General features: G+C 42.0%; 1 protein-coding gene across 3 annotated transcripts in view; it reads left to right on the top strand.

Annotated features, from left to right (window-relative positions):
* Positions 1-14,569, top strand: part of LOC118290289 (disheveled-associated activator of morphogenesis 1) — a 46,748-nt gene that overhangs the window by 452 nt on the left and 31,727 nt on the right. For 2 of the 3 annotated variants that reach the window (XM_035617859.2, XM_047328641.1), the window contains exon 1: positions 13,417-13,811. The exons of the other annotated variant lie outside the window; for it this stretch is intronic. The gene's annotated coding sequence lies outside the window, so the exon portion shown is untranslated. Of the gene's footprint in view, positions 1-13,416; positions 13,812-14,569 lie in introns of those variants that run through there. 3 annotated transcript variants of the gene reach the window in all.

The following is a 14,569-nucleotide window of genomic DNA, read 5'->3' on the forward strand; positions in this document are numbered from 1 at the left end:
ACCAGATAACCTCACTCAATAGAGGGAGGAACCAGGAGACACCACTGTCCATACGAGAGAGAACCCCACAGCACACATCAGAGTGTGAAAAGTTCAAAGGTCATTACAGTGTTGGCTACACGTGACAGAGGTGTGCAAATACGTTGGAAAAAATGATGCAAATCAATACCTTGTCATTGAATTATAACACAGTGCTTGAAGAGTTGTGAATGTGTAGGAATGGACTGGTCCGTGAGGAGATTAATGTTGGATCAGGCGGCATATGTGGTAACTTTGGCTAATAATTCATTGTTTGACCCTGTTTCTGCAGTTAAGTCTGACCACCAGGATACTCTATATGTGTTTTACTGTATAAACTGCAATGGGCTAATACTGTCCAACGTGTAATAGTAATCTCTGGGCACACAGATCCATAAATGCATCCAGCAGTTATGGATCTGTGTGCCTCTAACTTTAACCTGCCTCCACAGGTATTTGTGCAGATTGGTTTTTTTTGATTTGAGCTCTATAATGTGCCAATGCTAGAACAAGTTTCCACTGAAACAGCAAGTTTTAATTGTGCTTAAGTTGTACTAATATCCAGGCTTGGTCACGTCTTTACATGTGTTAGTTCCATACCGTTGTCATCCTTGACAAACTGATCTTACATACAGATGCGGGGCCCTCATAGAGATTATAACTGCTACATTACCCGTGATAAAAAGCAGCAGCAGCCTGTGGAGCTTTCAGACACACGATACTTCACCTGTTCTGGGTTACTACTCAGTTGTGTGTCTTTTTGCTGAGAAGTGGAATGACTTACTCATGAAAGCCGTGAAGCTGCGGGGCAGGTCGTGGAGCACAACACAGAGATTATCACGGTGTAATCGTTCCAGTGCAATAGGCTTGTACCTGGTTAGGTGCTTATCGGAGAAGTCTTGCATTCCCGAGAATTAAAATGCTCTAAATCATCGAGGGGGCCTGTACGTGCTTGTAATGGTGCTGCCGCCTTGTGAGAGGGCTTACTGCTGCGGTGTGATCTGCAGGCGTGTTTTCACTGTAAATACGGGAGAAGCCTTACATGATGTACCGTGCTGTTATTTTGTCCACAGTGTTAATGCTCAAGACAGGGAGTTGGCTGAGTGCACATGAGCGTTGACAAGACGCTGACATCCCAATTACGTGTCCTGTTTTTTTCCTAATACTTGCGCAGATAATTAGTGTGTGTTATAACTACATGCTTTCGCAGGAGATTTGCGCTTTTTAAGTCTTAGAGGTCTGGCCGATACGATTCTGTATGCTGATGTCGACTTATCACAGACATATCACTATGGGCCTGTATGTTTGGTTTTATATAGCTTGATAAAAATACAACTTACTGTGACATGTGAAAAAGGCCTTATGTTCATGGTGAATGAACCCTCGTACAAAGTCCGCATATCCTCTTGTCTGGCAGAAAAAATAGGCAGCACAGGTATCCTGACAGATAGTTTCGTTGTCCTGTCATGTTAGTTCTGCTTATTAGTTTCTGTTAACTTATGTCAGTCATCTTTAGCAATCATAATCACAACAGGTGACAGACTGTGGTGTTGCGTCCTCTACACAAACACAGCCTTCGGCTACAGTAGCGGTTGTCAGTTTTCACAGACACGAGCGCTTTCTGTGCTGTCAAACATAATTTAGCAAAAAAAGGCATCGTCATTATTATTATTACTATCCCCCAGCATATAATGTGGGGGGAATTAGTGATCAGTATGAGTTTCCCTCTTTAATCATTCTGTGTCCGCAGCACAACTCGAAAACCATCTGGAAATTTTCCACGAACCTTCACAATTACGTTAATTGGATAGTGAAGCTGTGCCTGTTGATATTTTGGGTTTGCCGGGGGGTTGGGGATGTCATCTCTTCACAACTCTTGTTCTTATTGTCCTCAAAACAAAATGTATTCCAACAACAAACCTGGATTGTTCTTACCTGACAACTCTAGGCCACACGCAGGTTGATCTCAAAGTAGAAAAAAAGAAGAAGATGACTGTCCCTCATCGGACTACAAACCAAAGAACGCAGGTTTCATGACTGTGTCAACATCCCACATTACAACAACAAATCAGTAACACAGCTCCTATAGATTATAACAAGTCTATTGGATTTCCCCATACTTCATCATATATTTTCAGTATTCATCAAAATAAAAGTATATGTCACAACCATAATTTTTGGCTCCAACACACATGAACAGATTTAGTTCCTGCTTTACGGAGCAAAGCGTCAACATCAAAGTTGCCAGTCCATTAAGTGTGGCAGTGCATTGTACCGACGCCTCTGTCCGTCAGCACGCACACAAACACTTCTGAAGCTCTCCTGGGGGACCTGGTTAATGAGCTGAGTGTTAAGTTTCGCAGGAATGGCTGTGTGTGGCAGTGGAGAGCAGTCCTCCTCTGGCCGGCTCATATTGAGCAACGCAGAGTGAAAGAGTAAACGACAGCACCGACGACAGTGGGGGAGGTATAGACTAATTATTTATTCAGTGGTGGGTGTCATTTAGGAGTGGCTGTATCACAGCTGAGCCTCGTAAGACCACCATGTCAGAATGATTTCTGGATGTGTAATGGTGGCATTAATGCACAGAGGCAGGTGTTGAGCCACGGCCTTGTGATGACTTTTATTCTTGTGGGAATAATTAAAATCCTGATTTAGGATCTCAAACGTTATATGAGGGTTTTTTTTGTATAGTAGGCTTTAAATCCTGTTCTGTTTAAAAGTGTATAACTATTTTACATACACTGGGTATGTGTCAATGTCTGTAATTACTTTAGCTGAGCATTTAGTCGGTGTTTGCTCTTTGGAAATATGTCCGTATGAACTGGCAAGGCAAGTTAAAGATTGGTTATAGTTTGAGAAGGTGGCTAATCCAGTCAGTGGACATACCTTAGTTCCGTGACGGGGTGTAAATATTGAACCATGCTGCATGTGTCACTCCTTAATCCCCTTTGTGCAGCTCCCTCTATGAAATGTGAGGGCAATATGAATATATATATACCACGAAGCAATATAGACATGTTGGCTGTCAGTGATTTTTGTCATACTTTTTTACCTCGGTATCTCTATGTGGGCACCACTGCAAATCAATGTTACCAAATGCTTTTGGGTAATGTTGGAATTTTATTTGATGTTTCTATACATTTGATGATGTACCTGATTTATCAGGTATTTAATTGCAATATCAGTATATGCTGTGTATCACATCTGAGGATCTTATCACCACGACTACCTCCATCTTTAAACAGTTTTTTAATGACGACAAATCTGCTGATGATACTCTCAATTTAACTGCGACACTGCAAATTCCAGAAATCTGTTAATGTTTGTCTATAACGACTGAATTTATTAATCAGTTGATTAATCAAAGGTTCCTCCTAGTCATTTCCTGCTGGTGCTGCCCGCATCAGAGCATCATGTTCTTCTCACATTGAGCTCTTCTCTCTACACTTAGTGGATCCTGTGGGATGAACTGTGAATCCGCAGCACTGCTGGCCTGCCACAACAATAAGGCCTGCATGACTGTTTGAATGTGCCATTCTTTGTGCGGTGTGCTTCACTTGGGCCAGACAATAGCTTAATTTAGCATCCCTCCTCTGTCGAGGCCTGCTCCGTCACCATGGCACCCCTGCCAGACCACACCCTGCCCCCAGTCTGGCCCGGCTTTGCACTTGTCCTTGCTGTCAGGACAGCTGGGCTTAGACGGCCATTGTTGGCCACACCCCAGACCCAACCTCGCATTTTGAGGATTGAGGTTGCTTTTTTGGCTGAGCTGGGAAACTTCTCAGCTTGTTGCAATTTTATATTTCTAAGAAGGTTCCTGCATAAACCACAACTCCCCAATCTTGATCTTGATGGACACCTGCTAAACATCTTTTACTGGAGAGAGAGAAACAAAACCAGAAAATATTCTGTGATCAAAGGGTTTCCTGCAGTGCCTTGTAGACCAGACCAGACACTTGACCTGAAATAATACCACCTGAAATATGAAATAAAACATAAACCTTAAGGGTTAAAGAACAGAAGTATGATTTCACTAAGGAAAACCCAATTGTGGCTATTTAGGTGTTTAGGAAAACATCGTATTTGGATCTGGGGGAGCAAAACCTTGAGAAGACAATTTACTGAGGTCAAACTAGATCATACCTGATGATGTGGTGATTTCTCTTGTTTTTACTTTTTTTCCCTGCACAGAATATGAAAAATTGTATAATTTGGACTAAACACATAGTATATTGTATTAACCTTGCTTAGCCTTGATAACTTTAAATAAACTGCTGCTAATAATTTTTTCTCCCACCATCTTTCAAGTTACGTCGGCAGATGAGTTTAGAGACCCACTCAGTGACTGCATGTCCCCTCCCAAGACCGTTGACTCTTGACCCTTCTGATTGTTCGGAGGTGAAAGAGCAGTGCACCGTGTTTCCAGCTAGGCTGCTCTGTGGTGGCAGATTTTTAATTAATGGGCGTTGGGCTGACAGCCCTCAGACCCTCGGTGAATAATGGATCTTTCATGGCAACTCATTCACTCGTTCCCCAATGTCATTAGCAATAAAAGAAATGCATCACAGCTTCTCGATAATGTGACATTAACTGAAGGGGAAAACGGTCACAATCTCTGCCGATGTTTTTGATTTTACACTCTTATTAATAAGAACGTATAAAATCTGAAGAGACTTATTAATACACTTTTAGAGTTGGCACATTAGCCTCCATCCGCTGAAACCAGTGTAATCGCTGTTGAGCACTGGTAATGCAGCAGACCTATCATCACCAAGCAGGCCCCCTCCAGAGAATCGAGCCTGGAACTGCAGTCTTCTGCTTCTATATCTAGAACTGGGTGACCTATGAATTTGTTGCTGCTTTGTACCTTCAAGAGCACAGAACAAGCTGTGCTACTTCTGATTCCTGCCAAGTTTTCTTTTTTCAGGTTGTTAAAGGAGGTAAAGACTTTTAAAAATAATTATATATTTATAGTTGAATGTGTACAATGCAGCATAGAGTCTTGCAAACAGATTGACAGGACAAATGGATAGGGTGTCGGCTATCACCCGAATTATTAAAATCTCCCTTTTTAACTTGGATAACAATTTTTATATGTTCACCATTCCTCTTCAAATCGCTTTTACGCATATATCCAGATGTTTTAAGGAGGAAATCACCTGAGCTTTCTTTATATTTCCAGTTTTATGTTGTAGACTGTTCATCAATAAACCTATTCTATTACAGGAAAAGTGATTTATCTTCTTACTCTTTATTAGATATATGTAGAGAAATAGAAATCAGTTTTTAGCACATACGGTTTACTAGTTCAGCAGTTTTAAATGCACCACACACTTTTTATAAAAGCAAAAAAATATTTCCTGGGGTCGTACCTGTTATATAAAGTGACAGTTACAGTTACAGTATGTAATACTTATTTCTGTTTAAATACCCCTTTTTCCAGCTAGTGTATTTGTTAATTAATAGTCTTGCAGCGGAGTCAGTTGTAGCTAACAGAGTTTGAAAGTGACTGTTCTCTTGCCAGACTGGGAGAACTGAAGCTAACCTCAGATTATGACGACAATGAGCATCGAAATTAATCGCTTGTGCGCCTCCAGCAATATGACGTGGAAGAAGAATGGCCATGCTGGGGTTCAAACAAAGGGAGCATGTGGGTCCTGTTCTGTGTGTGTGTGTGTGTGTGTGTGTGTGTGTGTGTGTGTGTGTGTGTGTGTGTGTGTGTGTGTGTGTGTGTGTGTGTGTGTGTGTGTGTGTGTGTGTGTGTGTGTGTGTGTGTGTGTGTGTGTGTGTGTGTGTGTGTGTGTGTGTGTGTGTGTGTGTGTGTGTGTGTGTGTGTGTGTGTGTGAGGTGGGGGTGTGTAGATGTTGGTTTGGGAGGGTATAAGGGGGGTTTATGGGCCAGGAGGGATTCATGTTTCAATCCTTGCTCGCCTCTATTCCTTTTGTCTTGGTCACATTATTAAAGTCAATTCCCAAAGCACAGATGCTGGAAATTTTGTCTGTCTTTGCCAGTTTTGTTGGATCTGTGAGGCCTCTATATCCTATTTTATTTTTAATATTGTCACAGCGGAGTTTCCATCTGTTTGGATTCCAGCTTTTTGTCTTGACAGCGAATTCTTTCTTTATGTAGCTCGATCGGTGTCAGCTGACTCTTGTTCACATCAAAGTGAACGTTATCATGCTCACTAACACAGCTTTGTCACGTAGCCCATATAACAGCATCTCAATCGTTAAATACTCAAGTTCAAAACATTTCCTGTGTACCTCATGTCTTATCAGGGCACCTTTAGGATTAATCTCAAAAGGTGGCTGTGGCAGTATCCAGTATTTTCTTTGTGAGTGCAGATCTCATCCTTTGATTTTGATCTTTTACACCAAAATATAAAGCTTGTTTTGACTTCTGTTTCTGTGTGAGCAATGCTTCCAATTTCAGGCATCTAGGCTACATAACAACCCTTTCTAGGAATTCCACAAAGATTTGCAGAAAATTCCGTATATCCTGTTTGTCTGATTTCTTCATTTGTAAATCTGTCTGATGCCAGCAGGTTTCTTCCTCGGACACAAGCCATCGTATGCGTAACAGGCGTTGTAACAGCAGACATGTATCAGACTCAGCAGCAGACTGTGCCCGAGCTCGGCATGCTTTATACTGCTCTTAAAATGCCGCCCCACCCTCCAGAAAGCACGTGCAAGTTCTGACAAGTTATCAAGCACGAGAGCAAGGACAGAAGAAGGCCTCTCTTATCCTTCTGTCATTCATGAATTGATGTGACTGTATCAATTCCAAAGTTCACAACAGCACAGAGGAAAGCATTAAGAGTTGATAACATTTTGGATTTTTGGACATGTGGATGGATGGAGCAGACGGCTTTGATTTGAGATAATCCTCCTTATAATGTATGGAAATAGATGCATGGCCTGGGTTTATCACTTTCCCTCTCTAGGTCATTTGCATATCTCTTAAGCTCATTCATCACGTCATTGGTATTTTTTACCATGGTAATGTAATTTGCCATTAACTGAGTTGGCATCTCTGGAGCCGGTAATGTCAGTCACGCACACTCTTATCGAATTTGTACAATTCATGATTGTTCTAACAAAGCACCTTTATTTCTTTGTGGTTTTGTTGTGGAGCACATTGTGACTTCTTTAAAATAACACTCATGAAAGCCCAGTGAAAAATCGCAGCCACGTTACAGACTGAAAACTCTTATCTTCATTCTTTTCCTGATACAATATGACCAATGTTTTTTGTTTATCTGAAATACAGTTGGCGTAACCACCACATAAGTCGCCTCGGTTCCTTTGGGCAAGGTTTTAGGTTGCTGCTGCAACGAGCACGTTCCCACAGTACAACATATGTGTGATAACATTTCTGTAGAGAAGCCGTCAAAACAGCCATCCAGACAGACGAAACCAGCTGCGTCAACAGCTAAATGTTCTTAGGGAGGGATTGTGTTTCAGCTTTTAGTGGCAACTATTGTCCACGTCCATATTTCTTTCTTTTCTCACAGTTATGTAACTTGTTATACTTTTACCAGTGTTATGATTAATTGGTGATCCGTGAGAACAACTGGTTCATCTTTCAGTGATCTGACACTTAAACTACTGCTACTAAATCTATAGCCTCTTTTGAACAGGGATCCTGCTCTATTGCTGTTGAAGGTAGATTTGCTTGTTTACACGAAACAAAAGGGATATTGCAACTCCAGTGTGTGATTTTTTTTCAAGGATTTTTAAAACTGAAACTTTCTATGTCCACACAAGCGTTTTAGCTCCGTTTTAGTATTAATACCCATCTATACTAACATAACATATATCAGGTGACCATTCACGTACACTGAGCATGTGCATACCAGTGTAAACAGGAAGCAAGATGGTTACTTAGTTACAGAAAATGCTACTAACGAGAAGCTTTCTTTTCTTGGACCAAAGACGAGGTGGAACTGCGTTTTGACTTCACTACTGAAAGCCGAGTCGTGACTCATAAGAACCAATCAGGAAGCGAACGTGGGTGACTGCATCATTGTTTTCATGCTGAACTTACTGCTACCCTGAACATAATGTTGTTTGTGTCCCAGATGTTTGCCTTGCACAGTTGATACCTCGGCTGCCACAGGGCAGAGGCTGTCAGGTTGATCCTGTTAAACAGCAGGTGTCCTTGTTAACGTCCCAAAACATCCCCTTGCTGCTGATTCTGTTTTAGCCTCATGTTTTCAGTTTACACTGACCAGCTCTCGGTTTGAGCTTTTCAGCAGATTTTCTTATCATTTATATTTTTGTTTTGCGTCTGGTCTTAGGTTATTTTTCCCCCCTGCTGAGATTATGACACACTTTGAGATAAGCAGCTTGTAACTCAGCCATCCAGCCATGCAAGATGGCCGTGTACTGCACGTTGGCTTTGGCTTCACCTTAGACTTTGACTCTATGTCAGGCATGGGTCCGGCTGGCCGCAAGCCAGTCTCGCATCCATGTTGGCGGTCAAAGATAAGGCCGCGACCCCGGACCTTTTCTCATGGATTTAGTCTGGTGAACTAATTCTCAGAGCAGTCGTGTGTGACATTAGCTAATACCCACACAGTGGTATGAAGCAGTCTTCACCGTCAGAGCAGACTGGAAACTGATTGGATTATGTTGGATTAATCTTACTTTATTGGATTTGTTTGTTGGTTTGTTTATATGCTACCTCTACTGCAACTCTATGCCTCCTCAATCTTGTTTCTTGTGAAAAACCTTCACAGCAGATCTCTCTGTGCAGTGAGCTTGGCCTACATCTGGAGGGATCAGCAAGTTAAGCCACAGCCTTTTAACCCTCAATTTCTGTCGATCCGTTACAAGCACGTTCACGGCAGCTGCACCACTCACTTGAGAACATTTTTTGCAGTAGTGTTATCTACTTCTTACTGGAAGAACTTTTATCTTTTGTGGCCCAAAGTTTAGCTGTGAATACAGAGGTCGATTTACAATTTGAGGGTCAAAGAAGTGGATTTAAATTTACAATTTAAAAAGAACCCTACTTGTGTAGTCCATAAAAATGCTGAATAATATATTTGTATGTCAATCATACAAGGTCTACATGATTCGATGATAATTTGGTTTTGCACATATTCAGTAAATGTGAGTTTGGCAGCAGTTATAGGACAGATCAACAGTTGAAAACAGACTTGTTTTTAATAAGATACCATGCAAAGATATTATATTGAAAAATAAAATGTATGTTTCCAAAAGTTTGGTGAAGGAAGACAGTGAGAAGTGTTGAACACTCTGTAAAAGACTAGTGAGTAGATCTTGCAATTAGATTTGTTTGTTAAAAACAAGAATGGATTTTCACTCTGTGACCCATAACATCAGTCTATAAACAGCAATTCAACAGTAACTCACTATTGAAGCAAAGCTACTACAATTGTTAAGCTCTTGAAAAAGTCACATGTTTCATCATGTTACCACTTTTACTGGACTACAGGAAATAAGTGCCTCATTCTGTGTGATCATGTGAGAAAACATCATGTGGGTACTTGAGCCATGACATATGACACTGAAAAGATCCCATAGCCAACTTGTTGGTTATTTGTTCCTGTTAATTGCTTGAGCGTACCACATTTATCCTGTTTAAAAAAACAAAAAAACATGGACATTTTCCTTGTTTTTCAGTTTGTTATGGTGCGGCATGACTCAGTAGAGGGGTTGTCTAGTGATCAGAAGGTTCCTGGTTCAATCCCCGGCTCTTTACGTGTCTGTGGAAGAGTGACAGTGTCGTACCCTTACTTAGACTTACTTTTCATGTTTAGTTGCTCAGCTGTGTTGTAGATTAGTGGCTGCAGAAAGTCGTGCGCCCCTTCTGGGATGGATCTTTTCATTCTAGGGGGGTAATTACAAGCTTTCCACAGGGTGGGTAGAGACCAATAGGACCCTCATTTATCGTGGAATTTAATTTGTGATCATTAGGGTCTCCAACAAGGGAAGGGCCGCACGGGAGGAATTTATGGATATAGCCCCACCCAGACTGAAACATATGCACGTTGTAGCCCTGTTGGCTTCCACCACATGATACAAGCCATAATATAACGTTCCCCCTTCACACATTCCTTCGCAGCAGTCAGAGAAACAGTTTTCCTATTTAGCGGCTGTCAGTCAGTTTCATCTGAGAGTATGCTCAACCTTGGCATGGAGCATAACTTACTGTTCATTCTCACAATCCCTTTGAACTGGGCTCATTCATTTTAGGATTTTCAGAATTAATTTCCTTTACACTCTTTCTACCCCAGTGTGTGTGTGTGTGTGTGTGTGTGTGTGTGTGTGTGTGTGTGTGTGTGTGTGTGTGTGTGTGTGTGTGTGTGTGTGTGTGTGTGTGTGTGTGTGTGTGTGTGTGTGTGTGTGTGTGTGTGTGTGTGTGTGTGTGTGTGTGTGTGTGTGTGTGTGTGTGTGTGGCTTTTGACTGACCCAATGTTTCACACTGTAAACAGAATGTTAAACATTTCACCAAGTTCTTTTCTATACAACCAGAGAAACTCGGTCAACAATCAAAGCATAACTTCTCAGTCTACAATCTGCAGCCAATCAGACTCCCATGTTTCCTGGTTTCACTGTTGATGTGTTGCAAAGCTTCAGCAGTTTTCAACTTTTAATTATATCTCTTGCTTGTGAAACATGGTCTCCGAAATGTATTGTTTAGAGAATAGCTGCATTACTTTCAAGCTCGACAATGATTTTGGTTCAGTTCATATTTGTTATTCCTTGTTGCTTCGTGCTTTGTATGTTGTTTTAATTATTATTTTTTGTTATTTTTTGCAAAGCTGCCTACTTCCTAGGTCAGTACATGACATAAAAGCATAAAAGGCAACAGAAAAATATTATTGTCTGTTGAAAACCATATAGATAAGGGTCAAGTTGAGTTTTGTCTGCCCTGACTTGCTTAATAATTAACAGAAAAGTTCAGTAAAGAGAGAAAAGGGTCACACAAACACTAGGCTTAGAAGAAGTTTTCAAATTTTCAAATAACACAAATCCTCAACATTTGGAGGTTTCCATGTACCATATAATGTCACTGTCGGATTGCTCCTGCCGTAAACGCCCTGAACAGTCTGTGACTTGCTCTGGGGGAAAAAAGAATATTATTCCAAAGATTTAGTGTTGGCAATCAGTATTTTATGCTGTGTATAATATACCGAATCCATGACAAATATAACCATCTTCATTGTCCCACAATTTTTCTGTTGTATGTACCTGTTGACCTAGAGGTCACCAAAACAACTGTCCTGGCTTCTATTGTCACGGATTGTCCGTCCCACCAGAACAGAAGCCCCTCCATGGGAATGGGACCTGTCTGTTTTCCCAGCTGCATGACATTCTTTTCAGAGGCAGCTATCCAGGACTGTACGGCTTCCACTGTTATCCATTCATGACTGCACCGGCGTGGCTCGCCTCTGATGTCTGCAACGCCAGTCCTGCAGAGATAAACTGTCTCGCATAAGCCCCGGTTTCTAGGATCAAGCTACAGTGCAGCATCTAATATGGAAATGTAGAAGGAAGTCGCAATGCCTCACAAGATGAAGTTCTTTCCCAGCTAGTAATAATGTGATTGGAAATGGTCCAGAAATCTTAAAGCTGCACATGGCTTCCCCAAATGGCAACTGTTGGAAGATTTTTGAAGTGTCGGTGATCGGTATACTATATGGGGCTTGATTTCCAGGGAATGAAGAGAGGCAGCCTTTCTGATGCTAAACACGGCTATCTGAGATATTTTTCCCAACTGTAAAGGAAAAAGTCTGAATTCCTCTTTTAGGTCTGATTTGTGCCTTCGTTTTTGGCGGCGAGGCTTTTTGGAGTCATGGATCGAATAATTCCATAGTCTTGGTTACCGTCTCAGTTACAGGCCACGTGATACTCTGCTTTGCTTTGGCTACATTTTCTTATCACGCTGATTGGACAAGTAACAAAATATACAACAAAAGCTCTATTACGCCTTGTCACTGCAACAACCATCAGTCACACCTGACTCACTTCTGAAGAACAAGAAATGAGTGACGGATAGATGACACTTATTTTTGCAACACCTGCATGCAAACCTGTAGGACCAGAATGAGTCGGGTGACTTCTGTTCTCTTATGAGAACATGTCGTATTTTTTCACCTCCTGTATGAACCTGGATGGACAAAAACGGTAATTATTATGGATGATATGACTTAAGAAATTACCCCACAGTTGACTCAACAGTCTTCCTGGACTTCTCTCTACTGATCGCTGTTGGCCACAAAACAACACGTTTGCTGTTACTGTGTTAATTATATAAAAAGTTTACAGAAAACAGTAACAAACCTAACCAACTGATCACTGTGAGGTCCCCCTTGAAAATATATTCATGTGTTTCAATAGCAACATTTTGCTGTGTTTGTTTTGGGACTGTACACTATTAATGTGGCATCTGGTCATAGAAATCATCATAGATTATTAATGCATGAAATAATTTACACCGTCCTCAAAACAAGGTGTAAAGACTAAATAATTGCTGCATTTTTGGATTTTCAAAATAGTGTTTAAGAGATAAAGAAGAATATACTTTCTGTTATTGTCAAAATTAATCACATTTTTAAAAGTTATCATATAGTGGGAATTTGTTTTATCACTTCTGCACTTAAAGTTACTTTATAAAACACATGAAATAAAGGATATATTATTATATCACTGATTTGCATGTGAAAACCTTGCAGCAAAAGTCCCAGTTGCTGTGACATTGTTTGCATTTCTTCCTCATGAGATACAAATTTGACTAGCATCCATTGAAAACCAAATTCCCTTCTTCACATTGTTATTACTTTGGTGTTTATTCAATCCAAAATCCCCCCCTATGTTGCAATGTAGGAGTGTTTATAGATTCTGGATGTTGTGAGTCAGTAATTAGCTGAGGTGCAGGAGTGCGACTCGTGCTGTAAATCATGTGGGAGTGTCCGGGATTGTTTAGATTAAAATCCTCTGGATGTTTCGTCAGTAGTCTCATCATTGCCAGATTGTAAGGATGATTTTCTGTTCTGCGCTTAATTGTATCCAGGAGGGACATGATTCGATGTAGCGTTCATACCTACATTAATATTTCACATGCTGTATTGCTTCATTTCTTCTGTGTCCCTGATCAACTTTCACTGTCACTCACTTCTGTCCCCTCTAACACATTCACACTTACATGTTTTATACCTTCGCTTTATGTCTCTCCTGCAGCTCTCCAAACAAACCCTCTCCAAACAAACCCTTTACACGAGTTTTCAAAGCCAGTGCTGGGGGGAGGGGGGGAGCTGGGCGGTGGCCATGGCTCGGTTGCATCCTATTAGGACTGGGAGTGTTGAAAAGAGGTGTGGTCTGGAGCCAGTAACATCTGTGCCTGTCCCCTCTGCCCCCACGGCATTCTGCAGAGAAAAGGCGAGAGAGCAGGAGGTTAGGGAGGGTGAGGATACGCTGAGGAGAAGTACTTGCCGGCCAGCTGACTGTTTGCAAGATCAAGGAGCTCATGCTGTATGGCAAATTTGCCCCCCCCCTGCCATCAGACAAACACAGCCTCTGTCTAGCTGGGATTTTCCTCTTGGCTGATATTGACAGCCTCTGGGATTGTAGGTGCTTATTAGCCGCTCCAACAGACCACTTTGAACCTGCGTCGATAACATACCTTGCGCAGGAAATGCTCTGCTGCGTGCTGTGTACAAGCATCGTCTTTTCTGTCGACAGTGCAGAAAGCTGGCAGTGAGATGAGGATATAAAGGGAATGCCCAGAGCACAGCAGAGGCGAGTGCAGTCCTGGACAGGGTAAGACGAACTCAATGAATCTTCCTGTTCTACCCTGTAATCAAATGAGTGCGGGGAAAAGGAGTGCAGGAGCCGGCTATCTGCTGACCGGAATGTGTGTGTGTGTTTAGACAGTAGATAGTCCGGGGCTATCATATCAGTCCTGTGTGTGTGTGTGTGTGTGTGCGCGTGTGTGTGTGTGTGTGTGTGTGTGTGTGTGTGTGTATTTGTGTGTGTGTGTGTGTGTGTGTGTATGAGGGGATTTTCGGCTGGTAGTTTGCTTTATCACTCCCCAGGATACTGGATTCCTCTCAGCAAGACGTAGGTGATTGTGTCATGTCTGTCTAATTAGGAGGTGTTGGTGTGGAAAACTGGTGTTGCTGTAGTAACCATGGGGGGAGGGGAGGATGACAGGGCGCTCCGACCGATCCCTGGGGCTGATTTTCGTGGTGAGAGTGTTGTCCTCTGTATGCGGGGAATGCCCCATAATGACAAGGCTGGTCTGGAGATAGGGTGAGGTGCTGGTGGAAGTATGTGTTCACAGACACACACACACACACACACACACTCAGAGGCTGCTACCTCCCACCAGCTCCTCTCTGTGGTTTGGCGAACGCAGCCCGTTATCAGTGTCAAGTGAGTGTGTGAGAAAGAGAGAGAGGATGGCATACTTTTTTCCACGATGAGGGGTGGAGTGCAGATAATCGGGTCAATGAAAAGGAAAGTCACCTTGAGCACGGAGGGGTCTGTTCATTCTCCTCGCTCGTTTCCTGTCGCTG

Source organism: Scophthalmus maximus, chromosome 18 (genome assembly GCF_022379125.1).
Source record: "Scophthalmus maximus strain ysfricsl-2021 chromosome 18, ASM2237912v1, whole genome shotgun sequence".
NCBI lineage: Eukaryota > Metazoa > Chordata > Actinopteri > Pleuronectiformes > Scophthalmidae > Scophthalmus > Scophthalmus maximus.